Raw genomic sequence first — 6,219 nt, 5'->3', positions numbered from 1 at the left:
AGTTCAGCCGCTGACACTTCACCGTTTTGGGCATAACTTCCACATCCGGAGTCTGATTTTCACGTTCTTTAGCTCGTTGAGTAGCTATTTACATCCCCCATCCATCTAGATAGGCCCCAACATCATTTGACTCCATCAAAATTTTGACATTTTGGCATCTTTGCCTAGGTCCTCCACATATCATCCGCAAAACCACCATAGCCTTCCGCAACCTAACCCATTTTCGCACCATTTAGCATTTGCGGTTGCTTGAGTGGTGACTTGAGTCTCCTAAGGTGTTTCGGCTACTTAGGGATGGTTGCTTCTTCATTAACCACCACCACCACCACTTCCGCATAACCAACTCCGGAACCACCAACGCATTCCGCTACCACCATTTGATATTTGCCTTTGGAGATTTTGAGTTTGCGGTTTTTCCGTTTCCTAGGGTGTTTCGGCTAACTAGGAATGGTTCGACATCGACAACACCGCCACTCAACTTTGACAAGGATTCGACATCGACCACTTCACCATTTTGACACCCTAACCGTAAGCAAGAACGGTAACCTCTATATCATCTTGGTATCATGGTATCCCATCATTGTACATTCTTGCCATTACATTGTTAACCCCTTAGACCATATTGCGTCACTTGCCTATCGAGACCAGCCATTGAGTATTGCCGGCAACGTTCCTTGTGCACATTAGTGATCATTGATCCGTACCTTCCATGCATACATACCATATCATATTGGTATCATCTTGGTATCATCATATCATCCCTTGTGTTACAAGATTGTTCCCGCATATACAAAAATTGCTATCTTGGTTTATGCATTTCGCATAGTGGCCATATCAGAAAAAGGAAAAAAGAATAAGCTTTCAAGGAAAAAGAGAGCAAAGAAGCTTGTGAGCAAGAGCCATAGCATCATACCACATTGCACATAAGATTGTCATATCCGATCATCTTGGATCATCTTGTGAAGAACACCGGGAACATCATACACATAGCATACTTGGGATAGAAGGCTCATACATTTTGCATCTTATAGGTTGTGTATCCGCCTTTTGAGCAATCGTGCTAGCGTCTCTCTTGAGTTGTGCAACACGAGCGTTTTCCGTGGATTCCACATTTTGTGCTCATTCCTTGGTTGCACGACCCCATCGAGCGTTTTCCGTGGATTCCAAATTTTGTGCTTATTCCTTGGTTGCACCACCCCATTTATCTATCTGTGTGTGCGTTTCCATGTGCCATTCATTGCTATTGGTCTACTTGTTTCACTTGCGAATTTGTGAATCTCTTTCAACATTATTGACTCTTGCTAACATTTTGCATCAAATTTTTGTGCCACTATCCTCACCGAGCTCCACCATAATCCTTACTTGTGTAGGTGTGAGAATTGACAAGATCTGGTACCAATTGTGCTATTTCCTTGTTACATTATTGGGTGATCATTGATCCATCTTAAACATTGGATAAGGTACATTGGTCTAGTTCTTTCCTTTCTTCCACTCACATTTGCTCGAGTCTTGTGATGGATAGGCAAGGCATTTCATCTCCGGTCTTCAACAACAATGACGGCGCGAACAACTACATCACCAAATCATCAATCTTCGATCGACAACGACAAATGCAAGGCGCACAATCAAGATTGCGAGAGCGCATCGACAACCTCGCCATCGACATACGACACTCCAAGCTACGTACAAGAGACTACTTCGACAACAAGCTTTCCACACAAAAGGAGGAGAAAGATGCGAGGATGGAGGAGATTCAGGCCTTGGTCAAGTCTACTTCACCTTCGTCATCTTCAAGGTGGCGGCGAGCAAGTTGATCATCTTCGAAGCGCCCTCACGATGCAAGTACCATGCGGCACCGTCAAGAAAACCTTCATGAGCACAAGAGAAGACCGCGAGATGAGCACTAACAAGACGGAGCTATGACTACTACCACCACTTCGGCATCTTTGCTAAGTGTTATCAAGGCATCTTCGCCTTTGGACGTATGGCATCTTCGCCTACCTCTGACGAGTACGCCTACATCGGCCTTCATCCACGGCGACGATGACGAGATGATTGAGCATGGGATTTTCCCTTCGGTCATGGAGGAGAGCGATGATGTGCCATCTTCGGCCTTCATCCACGTCGACGACGACGGGATGGTTGAGCATGGGATTTTCCCTTCGACCACGGCGATGTATGATGACTTGAGTGACATTAGCCACCATATTGAGAGTGATAGTGACTTCACCACTAGCCCCATATATGATGAGTTGCCACAATTCCCATGTGAGGAGAGCCACCACCACCCCCCCCCCCTTGAGTGATTTGAGTGACTCCACCATATGCGACATTGAGTGCACCTACCTTGAGGGAGTGAGTGAGCCACCACCACATAGAGAGAGTGAGATAGTTCATAGGTCTTGTGAGGCCAATTTCCACACTAACGACTTAACCTCTACCTCTATCGTGTCTTCTCATTTGGTGCTACACTAGTGCAGAACCGGGCTTTAGCACCGGTTCGTAAGGGCCTTTAGTACCGGTTCTGCAAACGGCACTAAAGAGTGGAGACTAAAGCCCCCCCCCTTTACTACCGGTTCGGCACGAACCGGCGCTAAAGTGCCACCACGTGGCACGAGCCAGGCCCGGGTGCTGGTAGACCATTAGTACCGGTTGGTAACACCAACCGGTACTAAATGTTTGGGAGGGTTTTGGTTTTAATTTTTATTTTTCCATTAATTTTGTGTTTTCTATTTAATTGTTTTTTGTTTGCTGGTATTTTACGATACTACATATTGTACACGTTATGCATATATATAAATAGATTTTCTCGTAGAACCGATCATATATATCTGGCTCTGATACCAACTTGTAACGCCCACGATGCGGCTATATCTCCCACGTGTCGAGGCACGACTTAGAGGCATAACCGCATAGTGGTTTTGTCGCAAGAAGGGTCATCTTCACACAAACCCATGTAATGAACAAGAATGGGATAAAGAGTTGGCTTACAATCGCCACTTCACACAAAACATAAATATCATCATACATCATCCAAAATACAATCATATAGACCGGCTACGGTCAAAATCCAGATGAAAATAAGACAACCCCAAATGCTAGATCCCCGATCGTCCCAACTGGGCTCCACTACTGATCATCAGGAAAAGACACATAGTAACGACCACGTTCCTCGTCGAACTCCCACTTGAGATCGATGCCATCGTCTGCACTGGCATCGTCGGCACCTGCAACTGTTTTTGGAAGTATCTGTGAGTCACGGGGACTCAGCAATCTCACACCCGCGAGATCAAGACTATTTAAGCTTAAAGGGGGGAATGGTGCAAAGAGGTGGAGCTGCAGCGGCAAAAGCATATATGGTGGCTAACTTGCGCAAATGAGAGCGAGAAGAGAAGCAATGGAGCGGACGTCATCTAGTAATGACCAAGAAGAGGCCCTGACCATCTACTTACGTCATACATAACACAGACCGTGTTCACTTCCCGGACTCCGCCGAGAAGAGACCATCACGGCTACACACGCGATTGATGTATTTTAATTGGGTCAAGTGACAAGTTATCTACAACCGGACATTAAAAAATTCCCATCTGCCTCATAACCGCGGGCACGGCTTTCGAAAGATAATACCCTGCAGGGGTGTCCCAACTTAGCCCATCATAAGCTCTCACGGTCAACGAAGGATAAACCTTCTCCCGGAAAGACCCGATCAGTCTCGGAATCCCGATTTACAAAACATCTCGACAATGGTAAAACAAGACCAGCAAAGCCGCCCGAATGTGCCGACAAATCCCGATAGGAGCTGCACATATCTCGTTCTCAGGGCACACCGGATAAGTCAAGCTACGAGTAAAACCAAACCTCGAGTTTCCCCGAGGTGGCCCCGCAGGCTGCTCGGTTCGGACCAACACTCGAAGGAGCACTGGCCCGGGGGGGTTAAAATAAGATGACCCTCGGGCTCGCGAAAACCCGGGGGAAAAGGCTTAGGTAGCAACTGGTAAAACCAAGGTTGGGCCATGCTGGAGGAGTTTTATTCAAGGCGAACTGTCAAGGGGGTCCCATAAATCACCCGACCGTGTAAGAAACGCAAACTCAAGGAACATAATCCCGGTATAACAGTACTAGGGCGGCAAGAGTGGAACAAAACACCAGGCATAAGGCCGAGCCTTCCACCCTTTACCAAATATATAGATGCATTAATTAAATAAGAAATATTGTGATATCCCAACATATCCATGTTCCGACATGGAACAAACTTCAACTTCACCTGCAACTAGCAACGCTATAAGAGGGGCTGAGCAAAAGCGGTAACATAGCCAAACAACGGTTTGCTAGGAAAGGATGGTTAGGGCTGACATGGCTAAAATAGGAGACATGATATAGCAAGTGGTAGGTAGCGAGCATGGCAATAGAGCGAACAACTAACATAGCAAAGATAGAAGTGATTTCGAGGGGTGGTCATCTTGCCTGCAAGATTCTCAGAGTTGTCGAAAGCTTGATCCTCGTAAGCGTACTCGACAGGTTCCTCGTTCACGAACTTGTCTCCCGGCTCTACCCAAGACAAGAACACAAACAAACGGAACCACAATCAACAACGAGAAATGCGCAAGCAACATGATGCAAAACATGTATGATATGCAAGATATGATATGCGATGCCTATGCGTGCTCCGGAAGGAAAATGATGAACATGGCAGTAACTTGGCAAACCAAGCATGCCACTGAAAAGATGGGATGATTTCGGTCGAAATCGATATAAAGATCACCGGAATCGGATGCACGGTTTGCAAATGGCAAGCAAAACAATAATGACACTAATCTGCGTTAAACAGCAAGATAGCACTTAAAATACAACAAGTAACAATGCTACATCACCCCTACATAGCAACAAAGCACATGGCAGTAATCTACAGGAGATGCTTGACAAAAGATGAACACTGAGCTACTGCTAGTTCATAACATATCAAGCTCAAACAAGCATGGCAAAAGTGCAAAAGATTACAGGTTCACAGACTTAGTGAAAAACTGGACATGGCAGAAAACAGCATCAGGTAGCAATGTTCAGAGCACGAAATCAACATGCTACAGGAACTTAACATAGCAAAACAAGGCATGGTAATGTTCTACTAAATGCACATGACAAAAGTCCCTTACTGACCATAAGCCAAAAAGGACCAGAAGATATGATGGCAAGCATGTAAACATAGCAAGTTTCGTTATCAGGTTTCAGACTTAGCAGAAAACAGAGCATGGCAGAAATATTAATATGTAGGCCTCTTTGTGAGCTTGATGCACTCACTACAGAGCAATGCATGACAAACCAAGCATACCTACAGCAAGATGGCATGTTTATGAAGCTATCCATGGCAAGAACAAATGCATAGCATGTATGTATCAACTACAATAAGCTTGGTAAAAATGCAGGTCATGTTAAGAATCTGCCAGAAATATTTTATAGTAAAAGTAGAGCAATATTGAGTCATGATATGGCACTCTAAAATTGCAAACAATTGCAGGAATGGATCAATTACAACTATAGCTACAAAACATCCTTACTGAACATCTCCAAAATAAGCATGGATCTCTCTGTAGCATCAAGTTTACATGGCAACAAAATTACAGCAGTCTAAGACTTAGAGAAATCACTAAGTCCATGAAAACAGAAATATTACGGGGCCTACTTTGCATGCTTGTGCTAGTCACCACAAAGATCACAAAAATACATGGGCTATACCACTAGAAATATGGCATGGCATACTTCAAAACACATGTAGAGCTCATGCTCAAAAGATGCACAGAATAAAAGATACCAAAAAGACAAATCTCCAAGTTCTGTCAAGAACCCGAGGATTAACAGCAACTAGCCCTCTTCCAACAAAGATTTGGGCATCAAGATGACCTCTAATAAAAATGATGCAATTGAACAAAATTAAGAGCATCACGAGACGAACAATTTGACATATTATACGCGCGAATCGGTGCTACATGCACAAAGTTACGGCATTGGGAACACAAGCACTTGCTGATGGAATTCTCAGACTTGGGAAAAAAACGAAGCGAGGGAAAAGTCAACGGGCAGTACCACTCGATCGGATCTGGGCCGGCTCCCGAGCTCGAGCTCGAGCCCGACGGCGGCGAGGCAGGGACCGGCGGTGGCGGTCGCCGGCGGTGGAGGAGGGGCCCGGAGGGCGGCGGCGGCGGGCGGCGCCGGTGGCCGGAGGGG

Source organism: Triticum aestivum, chromosome 7D, assembly GCF_018294505.1.
Source record: "Triticum aestivum cultivar Chinese Spring chromosome 7D, IWGSC CS RefSeq v2.1, whole genome shotgun sequence".
In the NCBI taxonomy this organism is placed as follows: domain Eukaryota; kingdom Viridiplantae; phylum Streptophyta; class Magnoliopsida; order Poales; family Poaceae; genus Triticum; species Triticum aestivum.
Note: the sequence above shows the minus strand (reverse complement) of the source record.